This window comes from Peromyscus californicus, unplaced genomic scaffold (genome assembly GCF_007827085.1).
Source record: "Peromyscus californicus insignis strain IS unplaced genomic scaffold, ASM782708v3 Scaffold_15__1_contigs__length_86483966, whole genome shotgun sequence".
Lineage (NCBI taxonomy): Eukaryota > Metazoa > Chordata > Mammalia > Rodentia > Cricetidae > Peromyscus > Peromyscus californicus.
In genome coordinates, this window is record NW_026294447.1 from 54,629,784 (window position 1) to 54,641,859 (window position 12,076).

At 46.3% G+C, this 12,076-nt stretch overlaps 1 long non-coding RNA gene across 1 annotated transcript; it reads right to left on the bottom strand.

Annotated features, from left to right (window-relative positions):
• Window positions 1-876: 876 nt before the first annotated feature.
• Window positions 877-7,587, bottom strand: LOC128110529 (uncharacterized). The gene is made up of 4 exons (XR_008218236.1): window positions 7,370-7,587; window positions 6,985-7,129; window positions 2,399-2,602; window positions 877-1,411 (listed from the first exon to the last, which is right to left on the bottom strand). It is a non-coding gene; the product is annotated as an uncharacterized LOC128110529 (long non-coding RNA).
• Window positions 7,588-12,076: the final 4,489 nt, after the last annotated feature.

The window sequence follows — 12,076 nt, forward strand, 5'->3', positions numbered from 1 at the left end:
TGGTCCTTGGATGTCTTTGGAAGGGGACTGCCTCATGGAGGACAGAGCTATGAGTTGATCGGCTCACAGGTAAACATGTAACTGGGTTGCCCTACAAAAGGCTTGGTTACCACTTTGAACACTCTGAATACAGTCTGTATCTCACCAGGCGACACTCTATCATGTCACAACACTGTGGCCCTCACTAGAGCCCAGCTCTTAGACATCCCAGTCTCCAGGACTGAATGAAATAAGTATCTTGGACCAGTGGAGTTGCCCACCAAACTGATGACTTGGGTTTGATCCCAAGAACCCACATAGTGGAAAGAGAGAACTGACTCCTGCAAGTTGTCCACTCACCTCTACTCATGTGCTGTGGCCCCTAAGTGCCCATGCACACGTGTATCTATAAAAGAAATAGTATCTTTTAACATTTATATATGTTGCTATAAATTTCCCAGTCTTGAGTGCTTGTCTATAGCCACAGGAAAGGCTGAGGAGTTGGCAAGGTAAGAAGTGGCTGTGGCTTGCTCCTTCGTCTCTGATCTTTCAGCATTTACCCCTATATCTGACTCTGGGTTTTTATTATTAAGACCAATTAGAATTCGCCCTACAACACAGCACTGTTTATTCCAGGTCAGACAGTTCTCTGTAGTGGGGACCACCCAGGGTGTTAGAGGGTGAATATGCATCCTGGGCCTCTGTGTACATAGCACAACTAGGAGCAACTCACCCTACAAAATACAACAACAAAAATGTCTCCAATACGACAAGTTGTCTCATAGGTGATGAAGTCTCCTCTCCCCAACCCAGCTGATCCAATCCTGCTCCCTAGTAGGTTTTCTGCACCACAATAATAGGTTTATCCACCTATGCAGTAAACCTGATCGAGTCAAATTAAAAAATCAAAGGCCAGGTTTATTCTGGGCAAAGCCGCTCCTGGGTCACCCTCCAGACCCCAGAGATCCAGGCTGGGGAAGAGGGCAGGAGAAGAATCACATGGCAGATCCAAGGCAGGGCACTTAAATACCCTGTAGGTGTTGGGGGAGGGCAGGGAGTGATGGCGTGTCCTCCAGAAGCTGGGTTTGTGTCCAATTATGGTACACTTTTAGGTGGGATCTTGAGCAGCTAGCAGCTTCAGAGAAGGAGCCGTCACAATCGCCAGGAATGTGGAACTGGACTTTTTGGTGGTTTTTCTGAGAGGAAAGTGTTTGGAGAGGGAGAGAGAGAAATGGGGCTGAGCTGGAGATTCCAGCCAAACATCCCGACCTTCTTGGTTAGATTGGCGCTGGATCAAAACTAGTTATTTCCTGCTGGCATGGGACAATGTGGGGAGGGGAAGTCGGGAGTCAGTGTGCTCACATTCAGTCAGAGAGGTATGGGTGAAGAAGCATTCAGTTCACTGCCATCCTGGAGACCTCAGGAATCTGTTCTGGGAGGAAGCAGAGAAGGCAAGTTGCCAGGAGAAAAAAAATAGATTTTTAACACCGGCCCTATGAACGGGCTAGCCATGGGAGGAGGGAAGACTGCCAGTAAGAACGGACAGAGATGTGCCCTGGTTGTATTGGTGAAGTTCTTCAGACAATATGTGGAGTGACTCCGCCTTGATACAGTAGCAGCACTCTTCCCCCAGGAACATGCAAATGTCTGTAAAACAGCGGAACAGATCTACACCTTAGTGTCATAGCAAAGGCTATGGCTTTGGGGTAAAAGGCATGAACATTTTTCCTGTGTCTAGAAAGCCTGGTTTTAGCCCAATGAAACATACCTTTTTAGGTCTATACTTAGAAGACAACCAGAGGAAATTTAAAATCTTGAGCTTGTGACTGAATAGTAAACAGTCAGGACTCTATCAGTTTATCAGAACTCCATTTATCAATGATAAAACTCTGACCCTCCAAAATTCCAGTGTAATAATAGCATAGAAAGAGGACAGAAATCCAAACCATCTTTACATACCTTAAACCATTTACTTATACCTTTACAACTTGCATTTATATATCTTAAATAATTTTTTGTGTTCCTTTCGTGGAAAGTTACAACCTGTTTATCCTTCACTATGAAGCCTGTGAACCAGGCAAACCTGTCTGTATTTTTAATAAGAAACTTAATTAATGAACTACTGAAGTGGTTATAGCCTTGGGGGGTCAGGGAGAGCTGTTAAACTGGTAAATCTGTCAGTACCCTAGTCATCAAACACCATCAGATCTGAGAAGGATGAATTTCACCTGAGTAAGCAGGAGTGAAGCAGCCTCCCAATCTATTAAAATGACAGGGGCTTACTGGCTACCTAGACAGCTACCCCCAGGTTTCTCTGTGGTCACTGGGACAGGCGTCCCAGGGTGTATCAGTCTTTAGCTATCAGGTCCAGATCTGACAGACTTTCCTATGGAGTAAGAATTTAGGAAGACCAGCCTACCTTGTCTAGGCAAAGTGAGGCAATCAGTTCCCTGGTGTCCTTCTCGTCCACAGTCCGGACAGGGTCTTGGCAGCAACTGAGTGAAGGCAGTCTTTTCCACTCCATGACTGGATTTTCTGCATTTAAAGTAAACTCCAGGGGGAAGTTCTTCTGCACCCATCCGTCTTCTTTGGAGGAGATAGGGGTGGAGGTGCTGGCATGCCTCTATCATGAAAAGCTTTTTTTACTAAACATTCTAAATGCCATATCCGTAGATCTCTGAAGTGTTTGAGGATTATTATCTGTTAAGTATATCTAAACTAGACAAATGTTGTTTATTTTTAGTTACTTGTTTTAGGCTTAACTTTGAGAACATATATATAAACCTTGTTTTCAGGACAAGACAGGAATTATCATACAAAAATCCATCCTAATCCAAAATATCTTGGAGACCTGTTGTCTCCTTGGTAGGCCCACTCCATGTGGTCACCTTTAATCAAGATGGCAGTGAAGTCACATGACCTCCCTCTTCTCCAACCTTAGTCAAAATGGTGACTGCCCACATGGCTGTACTTAATTAAGATGGTGGCAGGCCAGTCATGTATTGTTTCCCAGAGCAGTTCCAATGCAGAGTTTACACATTTTAAGTTAACCTTTTGTTACCGATTTTTAACCATACCCAACTCCCTTAGATGTTTTTTCTAATAAGGTAGAACAGTGTAGAGTAACTTTAATATTATTTATACCCAAATGACAGATGAATCTCTGTCATTGCATCAGATTTAGTGGCCAGAAAGTCCAGAGGCAAATTCTGAGCTCAGGCAGCTACTTGCAATAGTAACAGCTGAGCTATTACCAAGACACACGAAAAATAGTAAAACATGCATCCAAGACCAGTCAGAAACAAGCATGCAGTGACTGCATACATTTATACACCCAACTGAGCGTGAGGTAATTCTGTGTGGCTCCCATCTCCACAAGAAAACATCCAGGCACAGATCCATCCATCCAGACAAAATAGACAAAACTTCTCTAACAGTGAGACAAACAAAACTTCCTGTGGGAAACAGACTTTGTTACAAATTATATAGATTTTAAACCATGACAGAAGGGCAACTTACAAATCTTGAAATAAAAGTTCACAGTATAATCTTAAAATATAGGGGTAGCCGGGCGGTGGTGGCGCACGCCTTTAATCCCAGCACTCGGGAGGCAGAGGCAGGCAGATTTCTTTGAGTTTGAGGCCAGCCTGGGCTACAGAGTGAGTTCCAGGACAGGCTCCAAAGCTACAGAGAGAACTCTGTCTTGAAAAACAAAACGAGAGAGAGAGAGAGAGAGAGAGAGAGAGAGAGAGAGAGAGAGAGAGAGAGAGAAGGATACCTTCTATCTGTAACTAATACTGTTCTTCAGGTCCTAGACAATGGAATCAGACATGAGAAAAAGCGCTGGAGAGATGGTTCAGCCATTAAAGGCAAGAAAAAAAAGATATAGGGACAGCATACAAAGAAGTCATAGGAATAAAAGATTTTTAGGAGTGAGGAAGTCAAGCCTTAGAGGTAAGGGGCTTTGGAAATGTAGCAGAGCAAGTTTAGGTATAAGGTATTTGGGGATCCCTTGTTTGCAGCAGTAGCAGTTAACAAGTGATTTGTGAGAATTTGGAAATCAAGCTCGCCAGGTTTGGCCATTGATTTGTACTGAGGCCAAGCTGGTAAAATAAAATCTGAGTCCGTGGAGGAAGAGAGAGAGGGTCGCAAAGTGGAAGACTGTGTGAGTGTGTTCCTCTAAGTTTCAAGAAGTTGAGAGTGAAAATGGGCGGCAGGACTGCAGGCAGGAACCGAGAGACCGTGTAGTATGTCTGCAGTCTGGCTGCAAGGTGAGAGAAAGTCAGGTAGAGCGGAAGATAAGGGGCCCACGTGGGGCTGCAGGCCGCAAGAGCCAGAGCCACATGGAGGATACAGTGGGCTGGAGTTTAAGCTGTGGGTCTCCCAGGTTGCTGGGAGAGGGGAGCGAGCCAGAGAGATGTCCATGTGGGTACAGTAGGCTGCAGGAGCCAGATAAGCACACATATGTCCATGTGGAAAGTAACATAGGAAGAATCGGACTCTAAAATTTGGAATTAGATTCAGTCACAGACAAATGATCCGTACATACCTTATTGAGGGTCAGATCAGCAGATCCTGTAAGGGAGAACAGGGGTGCGCTGGGCACAAAGCAGCCTCTCCGACTCTGACTCCCATGTTGTAACAAATGTAAGGACGGGACATTCTTGCAGTTTAGGGTGCAGACACAAACAGACAAAGAGAACGGATCTGTTGCAGGTGGAAATACCAGCATGGCCAGACCAAATGCCAGGAGAGCTTAGTGAGTAAGGCGGCCAAGTGGGTACCTTTTGGAGGGCCCTGCCAAGGTGTGCCACTAAGAGAACACACCGGAACAACAGAGTGTAAGAGGTGGATTGGGGGATGGGGAGAGTGAAGGATCAAAAGGCCATCTCGGAGTAGAGACAGGAGAGGCAAGTTGACAGACAGCAGAGAGCAGGGAAGAGGGATGGGCAGGAGGGCAGAGCTAAAAATCCTGGATAAGGGAGCACAAACCATTTGTCATATGGTGTGAGACAGCCCCCATTTGGATAAATTTCATAGTAGATACCCCAGGGGTGCCTGAGGATTGGGTTTAGACCCAGGGTTGCTCATTTCCAAGCCTGTGTGGGAGACGGAAGACTATATAGCCTGGGGTTGAGGAGTGGACATGGGGTTGCCTTTGGGTAGAACGTCTCCTCCACAAAGGACCCATGGAACAAATACAGTCTTTGCTCTGGAAATGGATCGGGCTTGCCCTGGCGTGGCCACGGCTTGGCAGGAGATTCCAGGGGGCTTGACCCAGAAGGGGTCTTGAGCTGGAAGAGGTTCTGGACCTCTGTAGGTGGTGACTTGGAAATGGGTGACTTACCCCAAAAATCGATTCTGTCTGGCAGAGAGGGAGCTAAAAGAGGAGCAGCCTCACAAGTGGCCCAGACTGGTCCACCCAGCAGGGAAAGCTCAACTCCTCCTGGACTTCCGGCACCAAGAAAATAGGTTTTCTGTACCCCAATAATAAGTTTCTCTACCAACACAGTAAGCCAAATCAAGCAGAATTAAAAAGTAAAAGACGAGGCCGGGCAGTGGTGGCTCATGCCTTTAATCCCAGCACTCAGGAGGCAGAGCCAGGTGGATCTCTGTGAGTTCGAGGCCAGCCTGGTCTACAGAGTGAGATCCAGGACAGGCACCAAAACTACATGGAGAAACTCTATCTCGAAAAACAAACAAACAAAAAGTAAAAGACCAGGTTTATTCTGGGCAAAGCAGCTCCTGGTGACCCTCCAGTCCCCAGAGATCGAGGTGTGGGGGATAGGGCAAGAGAAAAATCACATGGACAATCTAAGTCAGAGTGCTTAAATACCCTGTAGATGCAGGGTGATGACGTGTCCTCCACAAGCTGGGTTTGTGCCCAAGTGTGGTACACTTTTAGGCGGAGTCTTGGGCAGCTAGCAGCCTCAGGGGAGGAGCCACCACAACCCCTGGGAATGTGGAACTGGACCTTTTGGTAGTTTTTCTGAGAGGACAGGGTTTGGAGAGAGAGAAATGGGGCTGAGCTGGTGATCCAGCTAAACATTCCCCAAAGGCAGACTCCAGAACAGAGTGGTTGGTCGTGAAGATGAGACTTCAGACCTGAGCACTGAAGTGAAAAACAGAGGCTGGGGCAGCTGTGATGGGATGGTGAGGGATCAGGTAGCCATGCACATCTCTCAGACCTGCCTCCTGCCGGGTGGGCCCCACCTCTTAAGGCCAGTGCTTTCTCCTTCCTTATCCCACCGCCAGTCTCAAGATGGAAGAAGCTAAGCCTGAGAGGGCTAAAGTGTCAACATCTGCAGAAAGACCGACAGACGGGGATCTTCGTGATCTGATCTGCACAAGGCCACGAAAGGGACCTATAGCATCAAAGACTATCTTTATTTAGCATTTTGAGGGTCTATTTATCTGTGTGGAGGTTGCTATGTCAACTTCAAGTTTTATTTTCAATTTTCTAAGTGTGTTTGATATGTGTATGTGTCTTTATGTGCATGTGGGTGAGCACATGCCAAAAGCATATGTGTGGAGGTCGAAGGACAACCTTAGGTCTGTCCTCACCTTTCCTCCTGTTTGAGACAGGGTCTTGCAGCCCTACGGAAGCTGGGCTATCTGGCCAGAGCTTTGTGAGGTTCACCTATCCCCATTTCCTCTCTTGCTGTCCGAGAGCTGGTAGCATGCATCCTGTGGGCTTTTATGTGGGTTCTGGGGATCCGAACTCATGGAGTTCTGCACAATGAGCCATCCCTCCAGTGCAATGTCAAGTTTTTAAAGCAAAATATTGTGTTACATTGCTATTTATCTCGATCACTGGTGCCCCTCCCAAAGTTTGTGTCCCAGACAAGTGACTGTCCGCATGATCCAACTCCAGCGTGAGAGGAACGCTGAGGAGGGACTCCCCTGCCTCTCCAGGAGAGCAACCACGGCAGAGAAGCTTGCACGGTCTTCCCTCTGATTCGACACTAGCACTTGGGGGTAGGGGGGCGGGCAAGAGACCCTTACCTGAACACAAAGCAGTGAGTGATGAGCCACCCTGTACGTCTCTCAGACCTGCCTCCTGCCCGGTGCCATAAGCTTTTTCCCTCTGAGCCTGTTCGGCCTGTGCCCTGTTGCTACCCAGCCCGGGGGTTTCAGGGAGAGAGCGATCCTGAAATAAAATGGCGTTTCATTTTATTCCTTATTATTGCAGTCAATGGGGTGTCTGCACACCAGCACACACGTGCGCAGGCTTGAGTGGATGTCAAAGAACGACTTCCAGGGGTCAGTTCTCTCCCTCCACCATGGGCTCTGGGGACTGAATTTGGGCTGTCAGGGTCGGCAGCAAGCGCCTTTACCCACAGAGCCGTTTGCTGGAGCAACATTTTTAAATGTTTTAATTGAAACCGACCTCAACTTGGACACAAGCCTGGCTAACGACGGCTTTTTCTGACGGCTTCTTGGGTGCACAGGGTCACATCTCATTCAGCCTGAGGGGCCACACGGCAGGGGTCAGTTTCTGTTTCAGCGCTGAGAGGACATGGGCGCCCTCTGCTGGCAAGGAAGGCAGGTTGCTCTGCACACATTTTCAAGGAAGCCTTCCAAAGGCCACCAAGGATCTGCTCCCAAGTAAGCGTGAGGGTGGGAATCTTGAAGCCTGGTACTGACAGAGTGAGGAAGGGGCATCAATTAAAGGCTATCCTGGGCAACATAATAAGGCTGTATTTAAAAACAAATAAAAGAAACCAACCCACAAGGGCTGGAGAGATGTCTCAGTGGTTAATAACACTTGTTAATTCTTCCAGAGGACCAGGTTTGATTCCCACCACTCACATGGTACCTCACAACCATCTGTAGCTCCAGTTCCAGGGAGTCTATCTCCATCTTCTGACCTCTGCAGGCATCAGGCACCCACATGGCATACAGACATGCATGTAAGCAAATACTATTATACAAATAAAAATAAATAAAATCTTTAAAAAAAAACAAACTAGAAACAGGTCCAACGTCAAACAAAGAGGCAACTACTCTCTTTGAATCATCATCATCATCATCATCATATCTCTTTAAAATACTTTAAAGGCTAAAGAAATGGCTCATTGGGTAAAGTGATTGCCATGTAGGCAAACGGACTTGAGTTCAGACCCCCAACACCCGCCCAAATAGCCGGGCACAGAGACAGCTAGATGCCTGCTACCCAACCTAATCAGCAAGCTCCAGGTTCAGTGAGAGACCTCATATTAAAAACCCAGGTGGAGGCAGAGGCATTCACAGTGGGGAGACAGCATTCCAGGCGGCGGGACAGGAAGCAGACATCCATCAGATTGCTGCCTCTGCCGGTTTGCCTGGAGCTCTTCTTTCGGCAAGGGTTAGTGATGACTGTAGACTCCAACTAGTCCATGTACTCATGACAAATGACTGTTGAATGTCCAGCCATAAATGGGGCTCTATATCACCCCCCCCCCCCAATGCTTAGAGAACATCACCAGAAAGGCTGAAAGAACACAAGACTGGGAATAAGAGGGGAGAGCAGGTGTGGGGTGCTGACTTCCGGGCATGACTTTGCCTTTGCACTCGTGAATTCACAGCAGCTGTGACAAGCTGCACAAGATCTGCCCATAACTGGGCCCATCAACACCTTGTCATGGAAGAAGGGAGGGGCCCGAGGCCCCATTCTTCTTTGAGGAGCTACTGGTAGTTAATGGTTGGTCGGGGAGGGAGAGACATTTTCTCCAGTAGTGTTGAGAAGGTACCTGCGTTCCTGTAGACAGACCCTCGCCCATGCTCTTGTAAGCAAAGCAACACACACACACACACACACACACACACACACACACACACACACACACACACACCATGAAAGGAGAATGGGGTCTAGCTGGAATGAGGAAGGAGATTATCAGATTATCAGGAGGGGGTAGAAAATGAGACGGTAACAGAGATGACTATGCTCAGCATTCATGGTCTACACTATGAAAATGTCACAAACAGGCTGGAGAGATGACTCTGTGGTTAAAAGGACTGGCTGTTCTTCCAGAGGACCCGGGTTTGATTCCCAGCTCCCAAATGGTATCTTGTAACCATCTGTAACTTCAATTCCAGGGAATGACACTCTCTTCTGGCCTCTACAGGCATCAGGCATGCAAGAGGTACATAGACAAACATGTGGGCAAAAGGAAACAGATACATAAAATAGTTTTAAAAGAAAAACCTTTTCACAATGAAGCCCACTATGTGTAACTAGCATAGGCCAAAAACATTTTTAAAAGGGGGGAGCAGAACTACTAAGAAGAACACTTGCCTCATACATGCACACCCTGACATCAACTTCTGCTTCCTCACACATGTGCACACACAAGCAGGTGCACATAAATGTTTTTAGTGGGGTCCACAATAATTCAAAAACATTAGCCACCTACCCTGCTTCTTCTGTTGCATGACCTTGTCCCATAGTCTCTGCAGTTAGAAGAGCAGTTGGTTAAAAAATAAGACCAGACCCAAGCTGCATCGGGAGCTGTGTTAAGATCACCACAGACTTGTGTAAACATGCTTTTACGAACCCCGTTAAGTTTGTACAAGCACCTTGTTATCACAAACTGTACTACTAGTTGTAAACTGTTATCACGAGTTGTAAATTCCTGGAATGTACCATCACCCAAGACCTGACCTCAAATTGAAAAATTCTTTCTTAGACCACCTACTTGCTTTAACAAGGACCTACTCCCTCTGTTCCGGGTCACGGTGTCAGAACCCGACCTGCCGGTGGTTCTAACTAGTCAGAAGTTCTGGTACCCTTCGGTGATGGAATGAAGTGGCCTCAGGTCATCTAACTTTGGTGCAACTACCAGACCCAACAGTTTCTACGATGGCAAGTCTTAATGGCAGATGTGTGAACAGGGACAGCTTTTCTCAGAAGGCCACTGGCAGTGACCCCTCAGAATTTAAATAGCTGCCAAATCTCATCCCCCCCACTGGTCCTAAGGAACCCACCTAACTCCATTTTGAAGGCAGGAGCCATTATGCTGTACTGATTAAAATGTTTCCATTTACTGTAAGAGCTGAGTTGCAGTTTTTAAGTCTTTTCCAGAGCCTGACCTGCCCCAATCCATGACCTTGACTTGTTTTTGAGAATACACTTACCCTCTCTAATCATGTGGGGACCACATGGCGGGTTTTTTGTTTGAGATTTTTCTGTATTTCTCTATTGCCCCATTGCCTCTCTTTTGTAACTCTGCTTTGCAACTACTTGTGATTTTACTCCTTAAAAGGGGCCCAAGAAATAGATTTGGGACTGCTCTCTTTAACCAACTTCGGAGGCAATCTCTGGCCAGCTCTTGGGTGCACTCTAATGAAATCAAGCTTGCCACAAGTCCGGTTCAAGATTGTAGCGGTCTTATTCTTGCCCTGTGGGATTAACAGTCCCTTTTATAGTGAGTCACACAACAAATGCAGTTATGAGAAAGCATACTGTAAACTGCTAGCTTCAGGTGACTCTGGGTTGTTCAGAGTCAGCTGACTCCCAGATGAGCTGGCTCCAAAGTGAACAGGACACAAAGGCCAGCACTTGAAGATTGTTCTTAAAACAAGATCCAGAATGAAAGACTAGAAAGGGTTTTCAAGAAACAAGTCCAGAAGCAGGAGAAGTAAAACTTGAAACTGAAGTGGAGATAGTTACTTGGCCATCAAAACATTTATTATATAAAAAACAAAAACAACATTTATTATTAGATAGGTCTTGTGGTGCATACCTGTGATCCTAGCACTTAGGGGGAGGCAGGAGGATCAGGAGTTCAAAGCCACCTTTGAACTTAATGAATCTGAGCCCACCTGTCTCAAAACAGAAACAAAAATAAGAATAATTTTGGTTTGGTAGTTCTGAAATAGTCCTAAACAGCTCTGCCACTTTGTATGAAACATTTACACAAAGCAGGGTTCTCAGCATTGAGCATTATGAAATCAAAATGCCAATCCACTCTGGAAGACAGATGATCTCTATTTTCTGCAGCATCAAATGCTCAGTCAAGATCGCTTTATATAAAAGTAAACAAGGACACTCACCTCATTAGTATGCAAATGATACTCACTTTTAATAAATTATACAAATGCTGTGCAACAAAGGTTTTTAGATAAATTTCCTGATAACTTATCATCAGTAAATATAGAGATATGTACCTACTTATATACTCAGGGTCCTGTAAAAATTCTACAGGGTCTCGGGGTAGGGGGAAACATATAAACTCTGCTCTATGATACAAGATCTGCCCTCTGGATGCACAGTCCCTCCACAGGGCAGCCTTTAACCAGAGCTTATTGTTTTTATATTATTATTATTATTATTATTATTATTATTATTATTATTATTATTATTATTATATTTTAAGACAAGGTAGCCCAGGCTGGAACTACACAGTCCAGGCTAACTTAATAAATACCCAAATGTTTACGTCTCCAAAGTGCTAGGATTACAGATATAAGCAACCACACGCAAGTTACTTGGACTTCTGAGAGGATCCCCACCCCCACCCCACCCCCACCCCACCCCACCCCCCCAAGAAGACATTTAGTTAGCATGTCTGGGGGAAAGAGGGAGGTGTTTGCTATCTAGTGGCAGGCAGCTGGACATTCTACAGCACACAGGACTACTCCCCACAAGGAACTGTGGCCCCAAATACCAAGCTGAAATGGAGAAGCTACTTTAGACCCACTTTCAGATTCTGGTATGTGCTGACTGGAGACCGAGCTTTGTTTCCAGACAGACACTCTCCAGGTGCCTCTAACCACTGCTGTCAGGCTACAGTAGGGCTGAAGGACCAGGTACTGGGCAGGCCAGGAAGGGGGCAGCTGGGAAGTAGGCAGGAAAACAAAACAAGCAAGCCCCTCCCAACTCACATTTATGGCTCCCCAATCCTTCTCAACCTGGATTAGCAAATGCCTGATGATTCCTGCAGTGAAGTGTTCCATCTCCTTAGGCAACAGCTCAATTTGCTCTTTGTTTTCTTGAGACAGGGTTTCTCTGGGTAACAGTCCTGGCTATCCTGGAACTGGCTGTGTAGACCAGGCTGGCCTCCAACTCACTGAGATCCACCTGCCTCCTAAGTGCTGGGATTAAATCAATTTG